The sequence below is a fragment of the Zingiber officinale genome, chromosome 1A (assembly GCF_018446385.1).
Source record: "Zingiber officinale cultivar Zhangliang chromosome 1A, Zo_v1.1, whole genome shotgun sequence".
In the NCBI taxonomy this organism is placed as follows: Eukaryota; Viridiplantae; Streptophyta; class Magnoliopsida; order Zingiberales; family Zingiberaceae; genus Zingiber; species Zingiber officinale.
Window position 1 is genome coordinate 133,427,167 of NC_055987.1, and position 22,643 is coordinate 133,449,809.

The 22,643-nt window shown below is 37.7% G+C and overlaps 1 non-coding gene across 1 annotated transcript; it reads right to left on the reverse strand.

Annotated features, from left to right (window-relative positions):
* Positions 1-21,330: 21,330 nt before the first annotated feature.
* Positions 21,331-21,437, reverse strand: LOC122039291. Its single transcript, XR_006128146.1, has one exon. It is a non-coding gene; the product is annotated as a small nucleolar RNA R71 (small nucleolar RNA).
* Positions 21,438-22,643: the final 1,206 nt, after the last annotated feature.

Below are 22,643 nucleotides of genomic sequence, written 5' to 3' on the forward strand. Positions count from 1 at the left end.
AATTAAAAACCACGAGAAATCCCTACCGAAAAATTTCGGCAGAGTCTCCCCTGTACCGGTGACCAAATCATCAATACAAACAAACTATACTCAGCCACAGGCGGCTGAAACATATATTTTCACAACCACACAGTATAATATCACAAATAAAAGAAGGAAACTACCCTAACAATAGCAAACAACAATATCACTCCATCAATAGAACCCAACTACAAATGCGGAATAAACTTAATTACAATCTTAACTCATAATAGCATTTAAAGAAAACTAAAAGAACTCTAAACAGGAAAGTCTTAACAATTCCTTAGCAAACTCTTGATCTCCCCATAGTCCAGCCATCACACACCTTCATCACCACCACCTTGTCGCCTTCCTTGCTAAATCTTTTCCTTTCCTTTATCTGCAATAGGAGGAAGTGCAGTCTATAAGCATAAAGCTTAGTGAGCGCTATCTACTCACAAAAACTCGATATGCATGTATATAAATAAAAACATGCTAAAACTGAATGCTAACATATAAAATTAATCATGCTCATAAATAGCAAAGCAAATCATGCTAACTGAAATGCTAATCCTTGTATAGCTAATTATGCACATAAACCAAGAAAAGAAGCATACTAAACATGTAAAGCTACTAAACATGTAAAACTACTAAACATGTAAAACTAAACATGCTGAATAATCTAGTATCAAGAAACAAATAAACTACTACTGCATGCTTCAAATAACAAGAAACTAAACTTTCTAATTCTAAACATATTTGAAGTTTGTTTCATTTGTTTCAAAAACTTATACTTTAATACTTCAAAATAATAATAAACTTCTTTTGGGCTCGGCATTGTACCAATTTTACGCACATCCTTATTAAGAGTCGAGGTAGCTAATCCCGAAACTAGTAAGGTTCTTCTAGGCGATCTTGTGCCTAGGGGCGATCTAGGAGCCCACCCAATGGACCTTGTGTCCTGGACCTTGTGTCCGGTACATGCCATTAAAAGTAAAATACTTTCTTTTTAACTATAACTTCTTTATACTTGCCCTTACTTGGCATTTACGTAAACACTTTGTGTGCGCTTTTGATTTTCAATCTTCTGGAATTGAAATCAAGTCTAGACCTTGGTCTTTCTTGCTTATAATCTCTCATAACTCTTAAAAGAGTTTAATAAAATACTATATGCATGAAAATTCTTGAGTTTCACAGAATAAACACAATTCTACTTATTAAGCTATACAATTCTGCACTATAAACTCTAAAGAAACTAGAAACTGATTGTTTTAAAAGGAAGGCTACTAAGTTTAGCTAATAGAAACCGAACCTAAGGTTGTCCATGTTATTCAAGAAAACCAAGAAACTATCACTACATACTTTGAACAAAGGCTGTTCTTGCCCTTTGGAGTAACAAGAAAAATGTTAGGAAGGTTACAAAACTGCATTGAAATGCTAAACTACACTAAGAAGGAATTTAAATCTGTGTGTCAAAGAATTAATAACACAAAGTCTAGCAACATGTTAAGGATTAATAACACTAAATCTAGCAGCATGTTAAGGATTAATAACACTAAATCTAGCAGCATGTTAAGGATTATCAACACCACCGAACCTGCACAGCAAGCTTCAACTCAAGCTAAAACTTGCTGGGATAGGGTCATATGGAAGGGTGTACTTTGCAATTCTAGACAATGAAAAGCATGTTGCTGTAAAAAACTTGATGCTTCTGAAGATGGCTTAAATGATATCCAGATTAAAGCATGAAAATTTTGTTGAGATTCTAGGATACTGTGTGGAAGGAAATATGTGTCCGTAGGCCTATGAGTTTGCAACTATAGGCTCTTTACATGATGTTTTGCATGGTATGGCTATAGCATTTATCTGCTATTTCGTGTACAACAACAGAACAACTTATAACATAACCCAATTTCATCTAACATCCAATCCTAATTCATGAATGACTAACTAACAAATTTCTGACAAAAATTCAACAGGAGAGCAAAATGATGCAAAGCTTCGGAATCAATACAGAACCCTAACCAGTAATGGATCTCACGGCAACAACATGAATTCTGTACTACACAATCCGAAAGCAAGGAAAACAAATTAAAGCTCGGAACTACTCCTATTGCAGGTGAGAAGCAACTCATAGTGATTTGCTTGGACTTACAACCGACGGGAAGAACTCTAGAGTTCCGGTTTGCTCGGAGCTTCAACCTCCCTTGTGCCCACAGACCCTCCTCCACGAGGGAAGCTCGGATCCGCGAGGGTTCGCTGGAGAGAAAACTTCACCGACTGTCGGAGGGAGGAAACCCTAGGAGAGGCTGCGGTTTTCGCCCGAGCAGGAGTCGGAGTCGCCGTGTGAGAAGAGAAAGGATTTTTGAGAGGAAATTCTGATTTTCCGAAATCCCAAAACCTAATTTTCTTTTCTTATACTAGGGTTTAAATCGAAACTATACCTTAAATAAATTTATTCCCATATTTAGTTAACAAAACGAGCTTAGCTCGATTGGTCGGGCCGGTTGTGCTTGGGTCCGAGGAGCTGGGTTCGAAACCTAGCTTCTACAACTTTTTTTTTTTTAACTTTCTCCTCTCGGTAAAAAATACCAAACGGACTCCAAAAATTGCATAAAAATACTCTAAAAATTCCTAAAAATCTCTAGAATATTTTAAAAGCATTTCCAAATATTTTTAAGGACATTTAGAACTCAAAATAAGGAAAATTGGGTCGTTACAATGTCTTCTTTAGATGTGAGTTGATCCAACAATTAAAGGGGCGGATTAGAGTTTGGCTACAGATGCGACCTCAGATGACCACATACCGATGCATGTTGCGAACCTTCAGACGACATCACTAGGGGTCGTCTACCTTGACTAGGGCTCGCCACCTTACCATGTCAGCAATGGTACACCACATTTGGATGACAAGGAATCACAGCATATTCGAGGGAAAGAGGCTTGATGAAGAGCTGGTTCTGAGGAAGATACAGATACATGTTTTCAGGATGCTCGGCATACTATCAGATTTGGTACTTAGACATTAGTAATACTTCAGAGGCCATGCGATTTTTTTGGGTTACTGGCTTACTACATACATATCTTCACACATGCATAGATAGTCCCAACTTGGGGACATACATGATAGCATACATATATATTAGGGCAATGAGGGCATGCATTTTGTTATCGCTTGAGTGTAGGGATTGCGGAACACTTAGCAAGAACATGCATTTTGAGGTCATAGACATCACCCGTGTAGATAGGGCACCGACATAACTACTGAGAGTAGATAGTAGTCATCCTTCATCTACATTTTAAGGAGAGGTCTACACCCCTGAGGAAAAGGAAAAAAAAGAGGAAAAAAAGGAAAAAAAACTTGAGTACTATTTTAGAGCCGATAGCAGCATGAGACTACACACAGAGGACCACATGCCTCGACTTCTCACTACACCACCATGGTGGAGGATACCTCCTTTTAGATACACTCAGTGGCAGATGACCCAAATACAGAGACACCCTTCCACAGCTAGTTGGAGGAGATATGCGGATGACCTACTAGAGCAGGATGTTGAATGGGATACAGGACACCTGGAGGAGCACTTTGATGCAGTGGACAGAGTTTTACTAGATGTCATCATAGAGAGTATGTAGTGAGGAGTGATGAGTGAGGAGAGTCGAGCGGGGAGACCACAACGGATGGAGTCATGCAGTAGAGCATGAGGACTGTAAGTGGGAGGGACCTTATGGGATGAAGGTGATGTATGAGTGGAGGGACTACAGCAGGTGGAGTCATGTAGTAGATCATGAGAACTGTATGTAGGAGAGCCTGTAGGAGATGAGGGTGATGTACTGGTGCATAGATTCACCCTAGAATGATCTATCTAATCTGCAACAAATGGATAGCGGTAAAGACATGTCAAATTCGTTTATCGCTGGAGCTTTGCCAAAAAGCCTAAGAGGGTGAATAGATTCACTATAAAGGTCTATCTAGTCCACAACAAATGGCTCATGGTAAGGATAACATCAAATCCGTTTATGGCTGAGGCTTTGCCAAAAAGCCCATGAGCATACATTGGCCCACCATAAAGGCCTATCTAGCCCACAGAAAATGGCTCGTCGTAAAAGTGCATCAAATCTGTTGACAGCTATCACTTGCTAAAAGTGACTTCATGGGACTTGGAGGTGACACTGGGTGGCCCGAGGTTGATGACACAGGGAGAGGCTGACATAGATTACTTGGAGCTATTGATGGCTCCTAGACATGGGACGGTGACACATGACATGGAGGGTGCTGGGCATTCACTGATAGAGGACACAAGACGGAGATGGACAATGCGGATGATGAGATCATGAGGATGAGACACGGACAACTTGGATAGAGACCATGGGTGATGTGGATTGATACCTCAACTTTAGTATCTCGTACTGAGGATGAGCAAATAGCTAGCATGTGTAGCAGAGAGTACGAGAGATAGTACATGAGTGAGCACATGTACGTGATCACGGTCCCCCTTCAAGATTTGCTAGTTCGTAATGAAGGTCCCTTAAAGGGTAGCAAGAGGGGGGTGAATTGCCCTAAAATTAAAATCAACCCTTTCTCGATCTTCGGAGTAAGTTAGGCATAGACTTGATTAATAACAAAAATTCAAAGAATAAACTAAAAATAGAGGCAAGAGAATTTACTAGGTTTGTAATCAGAAGATTGCTAATCTTAGATAAATGAAGCTCACTAAAATCTCCTTTGGGTGAAGTAGCCTTTTTACAATGTTGACAGCTCACAATAAGTAGTAGAATAGAAAGAGAATTCATTACAAGTGTTGTTCTAACTACAAAAATTAGGACTATATTTATAGACCTGATCAGAGTGCCAAGAAGGGTTTCGGGCGCCTGGGGGTAGATAAAAATTTATCCGTGTCATAATAGATCACGACACAACGGGTCTGGATAAAATCTATGGTCCGGACACCTAGAAGGGTTCCGAGCGCCTTGTCATGCCTCGGGGAAGTTCCTGCCAGAAGAAATTTTGACAACATCTCCCTTGTACGGGTAACTATCTGAAACTTATCTACATAGCCCTTAGGGCTCACACTCATCAGCCAACACAGTTGGAATATATATGACATATAAAAACAAACAATCCACGCAGTTATAATATATGAGCCTCCAACTGTCATCACAATATGAAAAGAAATCGAAAACAACATCCAAACTTAACTCTTCTGCCTACCAGCAGGCGCGTAGCTAAACATACCAAATAGAAAATCCACCGAGCAAGCAAAAGTTCAACCATTACAATGCTTAAGACAAAACACATAAAATCCAGAGTGCAAAACCAGAACAAGTCTGAAACATAGCTCTAAGTAAATAAATAGAAAATCAAAAGACCACAGCGAAAATCCTTGTGGTAAGGGGTGTTGGGACTTTCGAGCCGCAAAAACTGCTTTTTGCGTTGCGGAAATCTCAAAGTCTTGCCACGGATCCGTGCAAAGATATATAAAAATAAATCATGCACATGTTTCTAACCAAGATCTACCTTAGATCTACATGAATAAGAAGCGTTACCCTTGTTGCGACGCCCTTCGCTTATCCCGCTCGTCCAAAAAGGTTGCCAGATCTCGAGAGTGTCAAACGTACACTCCTCTATACGTATCCACACAGACAATAGGTGGAGAAGAACCACTTAGAGTGTGCTAGCACTCTTGGGTGACTCGGCAATGGAGGAGAGGGAGAGAGAGCTAGAAGAGAGGAAGAATAATGATGATCCGTTGTTCATGAAAAATGAGAGTAAAAATGGCTTAAGTATTTTCATCTAATGAAAATACTTAATGTTCATTAACTCTATTAATGAGCCTCATTAATGAGTCTTAATGAGTATTTAATGAATATTCATTCTTCATTAAATGACCATTTTGAAACTCCTCTTCTTTTCATAATTTGAATCGAAATTTAAATCTAATATTCAAATTGAATTCATAATTCAATGAATGTCACCATTTATCATTGAATTCAAAATTCAATGAATATTATCATTAAGTCTCACTTGAGTTTAACTCAAGTCTAGCCTCACTTGAGTCTAACTCAAGTCTAACTTAATCGAGTCTTACTCAATTAATCTAATTTGGATTACACTTAATCCAATTTGGTTCATCATATGAACCTAATCCTCTTGGTTCATCATATGAACCTAATCTCCATCTAATTACCTTTTATGTGTGACCCTATAGGTTCTTGTAACGTTGGCAATGCTCCTAAACCCATTTAGAAATATAAGTAATGAGCAGTATCTAGCAACACATCATTACTACCCAAGTTACAAGAATGTTGAGATCCAACATCACCATTGTGACTACTAATTGTGACTCTCACAATATGTGACAATGTCCTTCTATCCTTGACATCTAGATTGATCAATTGAGGCATAGACCGTGTCATCCTCTAATCAATCTATGTCTTGAACCCCAAGTAGACTCACTCTAATCAAATGAGCTCAATATCTCATATTGACTCATTTGGACATGGCCATGCACTTAGTGGTCTCACTCTATCAAGAATCATGATGTCACACCCGTCATATAGGAGGGATAGATCCCATCTACATCACTCACATCCCTCCGTATAATTTGTTACATACCCAGTAATCGCCTTTATAGTCCACCCAGTTACGGGTAACGTTTGACGAAGCCAAAGTATGCAACTCCTTATGTAGGGAACTATGATGACTTCAGGTCCAAGGACTGATAGTCATACTAATAGTCACATGAGAAAGTATATGACACTCATATAACGATCCATGATACTTTTTTATGGCCGGTCATTCTGTATACATTCTCCAATGCATACCCATGTGTCAACTTGATATCTCTATATCCATAACTTGTGAGATCAAGTTATCGAGTTGACCTACATGCTAGTCTCATCACATTAATATTGTCCCTGAATGTTAATACTTGACTAGGAATGATTAAGAGTGGTGTTCTCTATATCATCTCACTATCAATTCAACCAATTGATTGATATAGATAAGAACCTTCTACTCAAGGATGCTATTATACTTAGTTATTTGGCACCAATACAAGTAAGTATAATAACCATAAAGAAATGCCTTTATTAATATATAGGAATATGATACATCGAGTCCATACAACAATCATCATATGATTGGCTCTAGGGCTCTAACTAACAATCTCCCACTAGCACTAGTGCCAATCAGTGTAGGCTCTAAGGCCCAATGACCTAGTGTGACCATCATGCTTTCTCTGTGCCAAAGCCTTGGTCAAGGGATCAGCGATGTTAGCCTCTGTGGGTACTCTGCAAATATTCACATCTCCTCTATCGACGATCTCTCGAATGAGATGGAAGCGCCGTAGTATGTGTTTGGTCCGCTGGTGTGAGCAAGGTTCCTTAGCCTGTGCAATTGCTCCATTATTGTCACAATAGAGCTCTATAGGATCGACTATGCTAGGAACCACCCCAAGCTCAGTAATGAACTTGTGGATCCAAACTGCCTCCTTTGCTGCTTCTGATGCAGCAATATACTCGGCCTCTGTTGTAGAATCAACAACTGTGTCCTTCTTCAAACTCTTCCAGCTCACAACACCACCATTCAAGCAAAACATGAACCCAGACTGCGATCTATAATCATCCTGGTCAGTTTGGAAGTTGGCATCACGTAACCCTTTACAACTAGCTCGTCATCACCTCCAAATATCAAGAAATATTTTTTAGTCCTTCTTAAGTACTTAAGAATATTCTTGACTGATATCCAGTGACGCTCACCTGAATCTGACTGGTATCTGCTCATCATACTCAAAGCATACGAAACATCAGGATGAGTACATAGCATGGTGTACATGATAGATCCTATGGCTGAAGTATAAGGGATCTTATCCATGCAATCTCTCTCCTCTCTAGAAGAGGGACTTTGAGTCTTCGAAAGACTCACACCATGTGACATCGGCAGAAATCCTTTCTTGGAATTCTGCATGGCAAACAGTAGCAATACCTTGTCAATATATGTACTTTGACTTAGGACAAGCAATCTCTTAGATCTATCTCTATAGATCTTTATACCTAGAATACAGGCTACTTCACCTAATGTTGGACCCCGTGGTAGTTTTGATGTGATCAACCAAGTTGGTTAGGTCCTGCTATGTTTGATCCCTGTGTCTGAGTATGCAGGAGCTTAGGAGCACAGGAAGTCGAGCGGAAGACGCAGCTAGCGAGAAGGACAGCACGGGAAGGGAGCCGACGGGCTCGGTGCGTCCGAAGGACGAGAGAGCTGTGGAAGAGTACTCAGGTGGGTGTGAAGAGCATGCACGGTGTTCGAGGGACGTTAAGCCAGGACGGAAGGCTGCTCGAGGAGAAGGCCGGGAATTAGGTTCGGGTGAGCCCTATTCCGGTTGGCCAAAATCACCCAAAAGAACGGAGCGTCGGAAGCTGGAAAAACCAAACTGGAATCTGTGCTGCCAGCTTGGAGGCGCCTCCAGCAGGATTAGAGGCGCCCTGGAAGGCGCCCTTGAAGGCGCCTTCAACCCTGTTGAAGGTGCCCTCAACAGGTCAGTTTTGACTGTTTGCGTGCGGAAAAGTTTTATCCACTGACTGAGCTGGAGGCGCCTTGAACCTTGTTGGAGGCACCTTGGACCCTCGGGATAGACTTTCCAGGAGCTATAAAAAGGCCCTTGGAGCTAGGAATTCAACAACAACTCAAGAAATCAATCTGTAAGCGATTCCTAAGCAACTTGTGAGCTTCAAAAGTGTAAAAGGCTTCTCCGCCTTCAGAGAAGGAGATTTTTCTTACTGCGCTCTTTTCTAGTGTTCTGGATTAACAACCTCCTTGGTTGTAACCAGGTTAAATCCCTGAGTCTTTTCTGTTCCTATTTCTTTTTCTGTTTCATTAATTTAGTTGTTGTTATTTTATTGCTGATTTAAATTCTGAGTTGAAATCCGAGGAGGGTATAGTTTGTTTTTTTTGTTTTCAGCAATTCACCCCCCCCTCTTGCCAGTCTCCGCTGCAAGAGAAAGGAGAAAGAAAGGGTAAAGTACAAGAAGCCAGAACCCTCCAAACACAAGAACCTAAAGGCCACGTGGGATGATTCGTCATCCTCCAAATCGGAAGTCGAAGAATTCTCGGGACTAGCACTGATGGCCAACCATCAGCTAGAAGAAACGTCCAGCTCAGAGATGAGCATCGATGAAGGGGGAGGAACGTCAAAAGAAAGATGTAGTGAAGGGGGAGCGTCACCAGATCAGGTAAGTAAGGTACGCAATCTAACCCCGAATCAATCTTTTAGATTTATTAAAGCTCTTTCTAGAGAATTAGATAAATTAGAAAAAGAAAAAGAAAATTTGAAATCAGAAAATGAAAATTTAAAATTAGAAATTGAAAAATTGAAAAATGAAGAAATTTCCAAAGTCAAAAATTAGAATTTATGGTAAATTAAATTGGTATATAAGGAAGCATCAAGGTTAACTTAGGAAAATACCAAGAAACTATGTATCTCCTAGATTTTTGAATAATCCTGTAGGAAGAAACCTCTATTGGGTTCCAAAATCTGTGCTTAATTAATTTTTCAAAAATTAAAAAGCTTACAGTGAGAAAATTAAACATTGAAATTCTTTATGGAAGCTTTATCTAAGGAAGTGGTTATTGCTCCAATAACAAAGAAGGCCTAGTGCCTCGCCACGACCTGGAAGCTAAAATATTGAAAGAAAATGTTTAATTAACTTTCTGAAAAAGTATTAAACAAGAATTAAATAATGCTTTGAAAGTTTATCAATTATTTGTTAAAATAAACAAAAATTCATTAGAATTTTTTTTAAAATTCTAACTTAATTTTTTTTGGGTTAGAAATTTTCTTCTGGAAAATTCTAAAAGTTCATTCACTTGACTTAGAAATTTTTTTGGGAACATTTAAAAAATTTACTTAGGATTTTTTTATTGACTTATAATTTTTTAAAAAAAATCCAATTTAACTTTAAAATTTTTTCCAAAATTTCATTTTTACTTGAAAATATTTTACTTAAGACCCCATTTTTTGCTGTGATCAAAGGGGGAAAGAAAAGTACAAGTTTAGGGGGAGGTAGAAAAATTTAAAACTTCTTTTATTATTTTTATAAAAAGTGTTGCAATTTTACAAATTGCGAAAATTATGTTTAACTTGTTAGTTTAGTAATTTTTCTTTAAAATTACTTTTTATGTCTATTTTTACCCTAACTTGAACTTGGGTTGATGCACATCAAAAAGGGGGAGATTGTTCGACTCCGTGGTAGTTTTGATGTGATCAACCAAGTTGGTTAGGTCCTGCTATGTTTGATCCCTGTGTCTGAGTATGCAGGAGCTTAGGAACACAGGAAGTCGAGCGGAAGACGCAGCTAACGAGAAGGACGACACGGGAAGGGAGCCGACGGGATCGGTGCGTCCGAAGGACGAGAGAGCTGCAGAAGAGTACTCCGGTGGGCGTGAAGAGCGTGCGCAGCGTTCGAGGGATGTTAAGCCGGGATGGAAGGCTGCTTGAGGAGAAGGCCGGGAATTGGGTTCAGGTGAGCCCTATTCCGGTTGGCCGAAATCACCCAAAAGAACGGAGCGTCGGAAGCTGGAAAAACCAAGCTGGAATCTATGCTGCCAGCTTGGAGGCGCCTCCAGCAGGATTGGAGGCGCCCTGGAAGGCGCCCTTGAAGGCACCTTCAACCCTGTTGAAGGCGCCCTCAACAGGTCAGTTTTGACCATTTGCGTGCGGATAAAGTTTTATCCACTGACCGAGCTGGAGGCGCCTTGAACCTTGTTGGAGGCGCCTCGGACTCTCGGGATAGACTTTCCAGGAGCTATAAAAAGGCCCTTGGAGCTAGGAATTCAACAACAACTCAAGCAATCAATCTGTAAGTGATTCCGAAGCAACTAGTGAGCTTCAAAAGTGTAAAAGGCTTCTCCGCCTTCAGAGAAGGAGATTTTTCTTACTGCGCTCTTTTCTACTGTCCTGGATTAACAACCTCCTTGGTTGTAACCAGGTTAAATCCCTGAGTCATTTCTGTTCCTATTTCTTTTTATATTTCATTAATTTAGTTGCTGTTATTTTATTGCTGATTTAAATTCTGAGTTGAAATCCGAGGAGGGTATAGTTTGTTTTTTTTGTTTTCAGAAATTCACCCCCCCTCTTGCCGGTCTCCGCTGCACCAACACCTAAGTCCTTCATTGAGAAACAATTCCCAAGCCAAGTCTTTACAGACTACAGCAAAGGGATGTTATTTCCAATGAGTAGTATGTCATCCACATACAATACAAGGAAGACAACTGTGTCCCAACAACCTTCTTGTAGACACAGGGTTCATCTTCATTCTTGATGAAACCAAACTATTTGATCGCATCATCGAATCGAAGATTCTAGCTCCGAGAAGCTTGCTTTAGTCCATAAATGGACTTATGCAGTTTGCATACTCTGTCAATATGCAGTGGATCTACAAAACCCTCAGGTTGTGTCATGTACACATCCTCAAGCAAGTTTCCATTCAGAAACACAGTTTTGACATCCATCTGCCAGATCTAATAATCGTGGTATGCTACAACAGCAAGCATGATCCGAATGGACTTAAACATCGCTACTGGAGAAAAGGTTTCATCATAGTCAATACCATGAATTTGCTTGAAACCTTAAGCTACCAAGCGACCCTTATAGGTAATAAGTCCATCCATGTCAGTCTTTCTCTTAAAGACCTGCTTACACCCAATGGGTTTGACGCCTTCAGGTGGATCAACCAAAGTCCATACTTGGTTGGTGTACATGGATTCCATCTCGGATCTCATGGCCTCTAGCCATGACTCAGAATCTGGTCTCATCACAGCTTCCTGATAGGAGGTAGGCTCATTCTCAATGAGCATAACGTCATCATGGTCAGACAAGAGAAATGAGTATCTCTCAGGCTGACGACGTACCCTATCAGACCTGCGAAGAGGTAGGTCTACTTGAACTGGTTGTTGTTCCTCAACTCCTTGTGGAACAATCTCATCATCCACAACACTTTGTGGTTCCAGTTCAACTTCCATCAAGGCTTCAGTGCTATGGTCCATATCTTGAACTTCTTCAAGATCGAACGTACTCCCACTAGTTTTTCTAGAAATAAAGTCCCTTTCTAGAAATACCCCAATCTTAGCCACAAACACTTTGTGTTGACTGAGAATATAGAAGTAATATCCCTTCATTTCCTTGGGATATCCTATAAAGTAGCACTTATCAGATTTGGGTCCCAGTTTGTTCGAGACTTGACGTCGAACGTAAGCCTCACAACCCCAAATCCTCATAAAAGACACCTGGGCATCTCTCCCAGTCCATATCCTATATGGTGTCTTTATCACAGGCTTAGATGGAACACGGTTAAGTGTGAAGGCTGCTGTGTCTAGAGCATATCCCCAAAAGGATATAGGAAGATCTGTGTGACTCATCATAGATCGTACCATATCCAATAGGGTATGATTCCTCCTTTCGGATACACCATTCCACTGTGGTGTTTCAGGAGGAGTGAGTTGAGATAGAATCCCACACTTAGCTAGATAGTCACGAAACTCATGGCTAAGGTATTCACCACCTCGATCTGATCGAAGTATTTTAATACACTTGCCTAGTTGGTTTTGTACTTCATTCTTGAATTCTTTGAACTTTTCAAAGGATTGTGATTTATGTGTCATGAGATACACATAACCATATCAACTAAAGTCATCAGTAAATGTAATGAAGTACCTATAACCACCTCTGGCAGCGACATTGAAAGGGCCACATACATCATTATGTATAAGTCCTAACAAGTCAGTCGCTCTTTCGCTGTGTTCACTAAAGGGAGTCTTGGTCATCTTGACCAGTAGGCATGACTCACATGTCTCATATGATTCAAAATCAAATGAGTCCAGCAAACCATCTTTATGGAGCTAAGATAAGCGATTCTCATTTATATGACCTAAGTGACAATGCCAGAGATAGGTTTGGTTCATTTCATTTGACTTGAACCTTTTGGTACTTATGTTATAGATGAGGTTCTCTAAGTCTAGAATGTAGAGTCCGTTCATCAAAGGTGCACTATAGTAGAACATATATTTTATTTCCTATTTTTATGGTAAATAGCATTAAAATGATAAAAATTGGAATTAGCATGCTTTTTACCATTTATCAAAGGAATATGTTCAATAAATGATACCTTGTGTTTTATCTTAGAAGCTCCCCCTTGACTCGTGCTTCCTCCTTTGACTTTGACCACTTTCTTCCCCTTAGGACATTGGCTCCGATAATGTCCTTTTTGGTTGCACAAAAAGCACACAATGTGCTCCTTGCTCTTCTTTGTTGTGGGAGCGATCTCTTTGGGCTTCTCCTTGCCCTTAGGTGCCACTTGGCCCTTCTTCTTAGCCAATTTTGGGCACTTGCTCTTGTAGTGCCCATGTTCTCTACACTCAAAACATATAATGTGATTTTTATTTTTAATTGAAATATTTATACCTTCACATGTAGGGATGACACTTGCTCCTCCATTTGATGTTTCTTGATTTTTGGAGGATGCATTGTCTTCTTCTCCATTTGACCCGGATGTAGAAGCTTCTCCTTCTTCTTGATCCGATGTCAACAAAGGTCTCTCCCCCTCAATCCTAGAGGTGGAGGCTTCTTCATCTTCCTCTTGTATATGGAACAAAGAGTATGCTCCCTCTTTGTCCTTTTCATTGTATTCCTTTAAAGATAAAACTTCTTGGACCTCTTCTTCAGAAGTTGAGCATCTCTCAACTTCGGAGTCCTCTTGCTCTTGATCTTGCTCCAATGAGTTGCCCTCTTTGGATTTGTCTTGATTTGGTATAGTGGAGGGTTCTTCATGAAGCTTGGCCAATTTGCTCCACAATTTCTTTGCATCCTTGAATTCTCCAGTTTGCTCCAAAATGTGGCTAGGTAATAGATTGACCAAAAGCTTGGTCACTTTTTCATTTGCCTCACTCCTTTGAATTTGTTCTTGGCTCCACTTGCTTCTCTTGAGAACTTTGCCCTTTGCACTTGTTGGAGCTTCGAAGCCTTCCATGAGAGCAAACCATTGCTCTATCTCCACCATCAAGAAATTTTTGATCCTTGATTTCTAAAGATCGAAGCTCATCATTGTGAATGGTGGAGGCACCCTTGTATCGAATCCAAGTCCATCTTGGAATTCCATTTGAAGTTGAGCTTCTTGAATGAAGTCTTCGACTTGTAGAATTGCTCCAACTTCTTCACCCTCTATCTTTTTGCCCCTTCCTGCGATGATTCCGGTGAAGAGCAACCTTGCTCTGATACCACTTGTTGGGACCAAAATGTAGTTAAAGGGGGTGAATAGCTCGTCGTGCTCATCGTTGCTCGCTTCTTGGGATGATGTGCAGCGGAAATACAAGAAACACAAACAACAACGCTAACTCTAGGGATTTACTTGGTATCCACCTCAAGAAGAGGTGACTAGTCCAAGGATCCACACACTCACGCACCCTCCACTATAAAAACACTCCTTCTCGGTAACTACCAAAGGCGGAGAAGCCTTACAACCTCACAATACAACAATGAGAAAGAAAGAAGCAAAATACAAATGAATCTTACAAGATTACAATGAAAACCCCAGCTTCTTCTTCTTCTTGTTGCAACTCGCCTCTTGACTTGGATGAACCTCCAAGAACCTTCAAGAACTGGCGGTGAGGAAGAAAAGATCGCTATGGAGAGTTGCTGTGATCGCCCGTGGAGAAGAATCGAAGAAGTTGCCGAAGATACGCTCGCCAACGGCTTTATTTGCGCCAACGGTCGAGTCCTAATCGATTGGATTGCTCCCAATTGATTGGGGAGGCTTTGGATCAACCGGCTGATCGATCCAGAGCGCCTCTGTGCTATCTGGAATCGCCCTGAATCGATTACCCGATCGATTCAAGGCTTCTCGAGCGATTTCTAGCGCTCCAATCGATCGACCGATCAATTGGAGGTTTCAATCAATCAACTGATCGATTCAGAAGCTTACTGTTTGCTCAGAAACTCTCTCAATCGATTGACCAATCGATTGGGGAAGTTTCAATCGATTACCCAATCGATTCAGCCCATTTCTACACGAATTCACGTCAACCAATAGATTGACCAATCGATTGAACCCCCCAATCGATTGGACAATTGATTGGAAAGTATAAAACTGGTTAGAGCTTGAAATTAGCTTCGTTTTGCATTCGAGATATGTCATTCCGATATCCGAGTCAAAAGTTATGGCCTTCGGAAGTTTACTACATCTGAACTTCCTAGTTCCATGCCAACTCCCTATTGGACTTACGATCGCTAAGAATTCAGTCAACTTTTGACCCATCTGGACTTTATCTTTGCGCCAAGTGTCCGGTCAACCTTGACCCACTTGGACTTACCATCTCATGCCAAGTTTCCGGTCCTCCATGACCCACTTGGACTTCCAAACACCAGGTGTCCGGTCAACCTTGACCAACCTAGATTTCCACATACCTGATTCACTCACCAGGTCTTTCCATCTGCCTAGCTTCACTTACTAGGACTTCCCATCTGCTTGGCTTCACTCACCAGGACTTTCACCTAGCTTCAACCACTAGGATTTTCACCTGGCTTCACTCACTAGGATTTTTCCACTACCTGACTTCTCTCACCGGGACTTTCCACCTATCTGGCTTCACTCACCAGGACTTTCACCTAGCTTCACTCACTAGGATTTTCCAACTGCCTAGCTTCACTCACTAGGTCTTTCACCTGGCTTCACTCATCAAGATTTTTCTTTCTGCCTAGCTTCACTCACTAGGACTTCCCAATCAAGTATCCGATCAATTTTGACCTACTTGACTCTTCTTCAAACTCAAACTGGTCAAACCCTAACCAGAGGGGAATTGCTCCAGCAATCTCCCCAATTGGATGATTACACCTGTAATCTCCACGTATTATCTGTATTGTCAAACATCGAAACCCAAACATAAAGACTTAAGCTTGAGCCAACTCAAGCTTAGTCAACCATGTCATCCTTGACCTAGGGATATTGCACCAACAATACCATCATCCATTCAGATCATTATCCTCCATTGGGTTCCTTATAATCCCTAAAGCACATAATGGGCCATCTTGAGCACCAAAGGTTCAAATCTTAGGGATTGTAATCTCTAAAGCACTCAATGGATCCCACATTCAAACTACTATGACAATCAGGTTACTGTGTGGATTGTTGTTTATATTTTCAGATTTATTTGATAGGCGAGCCAATAGAAGACCACCCACCTTTAGGATTAATCAAACTGAAGGCTTAGATACCTAGATTATCAAATATATATATATATATATATATATATATATATATATATAATCGTGATATGCTGCGCGCCGCACAGTGCGCGACTGTGCGTGCGGAGCATATCAGACTTTTTTTTTAGATTTTAAATTTTAAAAAATAATATTTCTTTATATAAATCTCTAATACATAAATATATCCCCTAAACACATTATAATACTCCATAAATACTTAAATTTATTTTATTTTTTATTTTTATTTTTACTAAACACTATAATCTAATTGGGAAGCCTAAACCCTAAAGGTAAAATCTTAAAAAAAATAACTTGAAAATTATAACCCAATTGAGAAACATGAACCTTAAAACTAAAATCTTTAAATAATATTTAAATTATTTTTTTAATTCAAAATTTTAAAAATAAAAATAATAATAACAAACGATATCTATTATTTTTTAAATTTTAAATTTTAAAAAATCAATATTTCCATATATAAATCCATATATAAATCTCTAATCCATGAATATATCCCCTAAATATATTACAATACTCCATAAATACTTAAATTTATTTTATTTTTAATTTTTTTTACTAAATATTATAATCCAATTGGGAAACCTAAACCCTAGAGATAAAATCTTTAAAAAAAAATAGCTTACAAATTATAACCCAATTGGGATGCTTGAACCCTAAAAATAAAATATTTTTTAAATTCAAAATTTTAAAAAATAATTTAAAAAAGCAAAGCAAATTGATATCTTGCGTGACGCGCACAGTCACGTACTGTGTGCGTCGCGCAGGATATCATATATATATATATATATATATATATATATATATATATATATATATATATATATATATATATATATAAATTTAATAATTCACCTTCATCTTGATTGATTTTTATTTACTTTTTAGCAAAAATAAAAATATTAAGTAGTAACATATTTAGGTATATTACGTTGATAAAAGTGGCTTTGAGTTTATGATTTTATTTATAAAAGAATATGTAGGTTAAGTTTCATATTAATTTGATTAATTAAAAATAATTAATTAAATATAGATTTATTTAAATAAATCATATATATAGTTGGATTAATCAAATAAAGTATATTAATTATTATTCTTATAATTATTAATTTATTTATTTTGAACTCAAATATGAAAAAACTCAATTTAAATTTTAAAATATATAATATTAATTTTCAATAAGATTATTAGTTATTTTTCTCGAATATTAAACATATTTTAAATTCTAAGAGGATATAAGAAATTTAAATTGTTAGTTTTCTATTTTAAAATTATTATCAACTATTTTTTTAGTCTATTTTCTAGTTTGTAAATTGTAATTCCTCTTTACCAGCAACGTCAGGACCGAGGCGCCGACATTACAGGTTTGCAACATCCCAATGTCTTCCCAAATCCCGACTCTTTCCTCTTCAGCTTCTAATCCAGCCAAAAACCTAAATTGGTTTCCAAGTTTCTTTCCAGTTTCCACTGCTTCCTTTATTTTTCTTCTTGTTTCTACTTCTTTATGTTTTTTCTCCTCACAAGTCACAACTCGCTTTCATACTTCTCTTTAGTCTTCTTTGACGATCGTGCACTTCCAACTCATTTTCCTGGCCACACTCAGCGTCGGATACTCTTTGCCCTAACCTTCCAGTAGCGATCTACCTTGCTCCTTCCAATAACGCTTTGTCTTGCTCCATAAAAGATTGGTAATTTTTATTTTTTCTTATTTTTTCAATGGTTACTCCATTGTTTGTTTAATTAAGTTTGATATGTCTTATTAACTCTTTATGATATCATCAGTTCACTTTTGTTATAATTAGTGACAAATTTTCAATATCATTTGTTTGGGTTTACTTAGGGTTTTTATCTTCTTTGGTCATCTATGGAGGAGACAACTGCTTCTATTATTGAGGCAAATATTGAGAAGTTGAAGAAAGTAAGGATAGTCCATTTGATAAAAAGAAACGAAAAAAGACTTCAAAGTTTTGGGAAGACTTTAGTGAAGTTAATCTTGCTAATGGCATAAGAAAAGCCAAATGCAGCCACTGTTGCCAATTATTTTCAAAGAATAAGGATGGTGCGACAACACAATTGTTTAGATATCTAAAAAGTTGTACAAGGTGCCAAATTTTATTGAACAAGGGTCAAAAACAACTTCATCTTGCTCAAACTGCAACTTCTATGAGTACGAGTGAATTAACAAACTTCAAATATGATCAAGGGAGAATTAGAGAAGCTATGTCTCATATGATTATGGTGCATGAGTTACCATTTAATTTTTTTGAGTATGATTTGTTTAATGCCTTAATGAGAATGGCTACTCCAAATTATCAAAGTATTTTGCGTGCAACAACTAAAGCAGATTGTATACTGAGCTATGAGATGGAGAAAAAAAGGATTAAGTACATGTTGAAAGATACAAATAGAGTTAGCATCACAACAGATTTATGGAGATCAGGGTAGAAACTCAAATACATGGTTTTAACATGTCATTTCATAGATTCTGATTGGAGATTGCAAAAGAGGATCTTAAATTTTTGTAATGTTCCACCTCCTCATACTGGAATTGTCTTACATGATGCTTTATATAAATGTTTGCAAGAATGGGGTATAGAAAGAAAAGTGTGGACAATCACTATTGATAATTCCTCTAACAATGATTCTGTAGTAAGAATTTTAAGAGAAAATATTTTATTCCAAAAGAAACTTCCTTTAAATGGGCATCTATTTCATGTTAGATGTTGTACTCATATTTTAAATATTTTAGTTCAAGATGGATTATCTGAAATTCAAAGTATAATTGAAAATGTTCGAGAAAGTGTAAAGCACATTTCAGCTTCTAAGGCACGCCTTCACATTTTTTATGACATAACCAAACAATTGAGGTTATCATCAAAAAAGTTGATTTTGGATTTTTGCACTCGGTGAAATGCTACTTACGCCATGCTTGTCTCAGCTTTGGAGTTCAAAGATGTATTTCCTCATTATCAACAAAGAGATTCTAATTATCAATATTTACCAAGAGAAGAGAATTGGATTCATGTTCAAGAAGTTTGTTCTTTTTTGGAGCTTTTTAATGAACTCACAAAAATCATCTCAGGTATCAATTTCAATTAGTTAAATATTTATTTTAATAGACTCATGTGAATGTTTTTATCTAGTTATTCTCTCAGATTATTTACAGCCCTAACCTCCACTTATTTATTTGATACTAAACCTTCCAATTTCATATGTATTATAGGTAGTGAATATCCTACTTCAAATTTATTTCTTCCTGAACTTTGGCAAATGAAAGAGATACTAGATCAACAAATTTTAATTGGGGGTTCATTCATGAAAGCAATGCCTATAAAGATGAAGACTAAGTTTGATAAGTACTGGGGTCAATGCAATTTGGTAATCTCTATAGCTGCTATTTTAGATCCTAGGAACAAAATGAAGCTTATTGAGTTTGCTTTTCCTATAATTTATGAGCATGAAGTTAGTGCCAATCAAATTGTTTTAGTGAAGAATAGTTTGTATGAGTTATACAATGAATATGCCACTGCACATGAAGAAAAAAAATCCAACAAAAATCTCAATGGTGATGATTTTGACCCCACTTCAAATGCTGAGAAAGGAAAAGCTATTGTGATAGGACGGTCAAAGTTTGATAATTTTATTAGAAATATTGATATTGTTCAACATGTCAAATCTGAATTAGACATCTATTTAGATGATGGTGTTTATATATGTCAAAATGATGAAACTCACTTTGATGCATTAGAGTGGTGGAAAACAAATAATCTCAAATATCAAATTTTGTCAAAGATGGCTTGTGACATATGATCTATTCCCATTACTATTGTTGCTTCAGAATCAGCTTTTAGTGCTAGTGGTAGGGTGATCGATAATTATTGTGCTTCATTAGAAGTTGAAACAGTTCAAGTTCTACTTTATGGTGAGGATTGGTTTCGTCATCTTTATGGTATCAAAAGAAAGAAAAAGGTAATTCGTTATTTATTTTTATGATTTTTGTTGTAATTTAGTATTTAACTTATGATATTTTAATTTTGAACAAGATCACAAGGAAAATGTGAAGGAGTACAATTTATCTTAGCCATTTTCATATGCTAAAGAAATGGTTCTTGACGGTATGCTTTTATTAAATTATTGATTCTTTAATATTGTTTGCTCACTTTGATGCTAACCCTTCTTGATGATCTTTATTTAGTATGCTAATATAAGTAATTGAACTAAATTCTATTAACTCCTTATAATTTGCCTCTCACTATGGTATAAAATGACACTGCAATCTTAATTGTAGATTTTTTGTTTTCTTTTTAGGATGAGAAAGGCTGAAAGGGTTAAGGTGAGTGTTTGCCTCTTTGGTCTTTGGAGACGGGAAAGTTGCATTTTGGAGACGCAGCAATTTAGTAATATTTTTGTAATGAAGTATGAATTCTTATTTTAAAGTTATGAATTAGAAGTTAGATACTTTATATAATTGTTTTGTAGTTTTGCTACAAAGTTATATTCTCATGTGGTTTATTTATTTGAGTTATGAATTATGGATACTATTTGCCTATTTGGTGCAGTTTTTAAAGTTTTTATAAATAATACTTCTTTATTATGATAATTAAAGAATATTTATCTTACAGATTTTGAGTAATGAAGTTTATGACAAGCTTTCTTAAGCTTATAAATAAACAAATAAGTTCTTATCAAACAAATACCTATAATTATTTTTTAAAACAAACAAGCAAGCTCGACTTAAAGCTTGGTAATGGGTAAACAAGCCGAGCTTGTTAGAGCCTAAACAAGCCGAGCTTGTTTTGAATTTGAACCAAGCTCGATTCGAGCTTGTTTAAAAGCTCAATACCAGTTAAACGAGCCAAGTTTGATTCAAGCTCGAACCAAGCCCGATCTTAAAAAGTATAAACCAAGCTAAGCTTGAACAGTCATTTCAAAAGCTTGGCTAATTTTAGACTCGGCTCGGCTCGGCTCGGCTCGATAATCTTATCAAACACTCCTGAACACTATAAAACTTGGCTCGGCTCAGCTCGTTTACAACCCTACCCCTAGCAAGACTGCTCATATGAGAAATTTGATAGCAAGCTTTAGACAGTCAGACTCTGAATCATTATTTAAAGTATGAGATAGATTTAATAATATGCTCAGACAATGCCCACACCATGGACTTGAAAAATGCTTAGTATTACACACATTTTATAATGGCATCAATTACCATACAAAAGTGTCCTTAGATTCTGCAGCTGGAGGGACATTGATGAATAAAAGTCTTGATAAAGCTGAAGATATAATTGAAAGTGTAGCACAGAACTATCATCAATGAGCATCAGAAAGATGTGGAGGTTATTCATCTACAAACCCAACTAAAACATTAGGAAAATTTAATTTAGATGTAATCACTTTGATGTTTGCAAAGATGGATGCTCTTACCAAAAAGCTAAAAAATATGGGAACTAGTTCAAGCACTGTCAATACCATAGTATGTGTTTGTGAAACATGTGGAAGTTCAGATCATGCTCAAGACTCATGCCCCTTAGGAGACATCTCTACACAAGTCAATCAAATTGAGCAGTGTGACTCCATCATGAGTTATAATCAAAGGTAGGGCAATCCATACTCCAACACATACAACTCTAGTTGGAAGAATCATCCAAACTTTTCTTATCATAACAACCAAGAACAAGGACCATCCACGGGAGCTAGACCAAGCTACTGTAACGACCACACCTCCCTACTATTCTCTAGAGGTGGACGCTACTTTACTACTAACTCTACTTAATCGGTATGATCGAAACCACGAGGAGTCTCTATCGAAAAATTTCGGCAGTATCTCCCCTGTACCGGTGACCATAAACTGAGATACATATATAGTATACATCAGCCACAGGTGGCTGGAACATATATCAAACAACCACTCAATTAAATAAGTGTCAAACACCAACATATCTACTTATTAAACAGAACTCATCTCAGCATACAATCTAAAACCAGAATAATCTTCAATGGCATGAAATGTAAGATACAATCTCAAATATTTATTAACCACTAAAACACGGAAACTCAATAACATCCCAAGTCTCTCCCATAGTCCTGGAATCACACACCATCTGCACCACCTCGTCGCCTTCCTTTTCTATAGCCTTTCCTTTCCTTTATCTGCAGTAAGAGGAAATGCAATCTATAACCAAAATTTCTTAGTAAGCGCTATCTAACTCACAAAATCTCGATATGCATGTACACATATCTATAACATAAACTAACTGAATGCTTACTAAAAACTACTCATGCTCATCTAATAGTAAGGAATCAAACTGGCTGAAATGCTAAACATATAAAGCTGCTCATACTCATCTACTAGCAAATAACAGTAAGCTA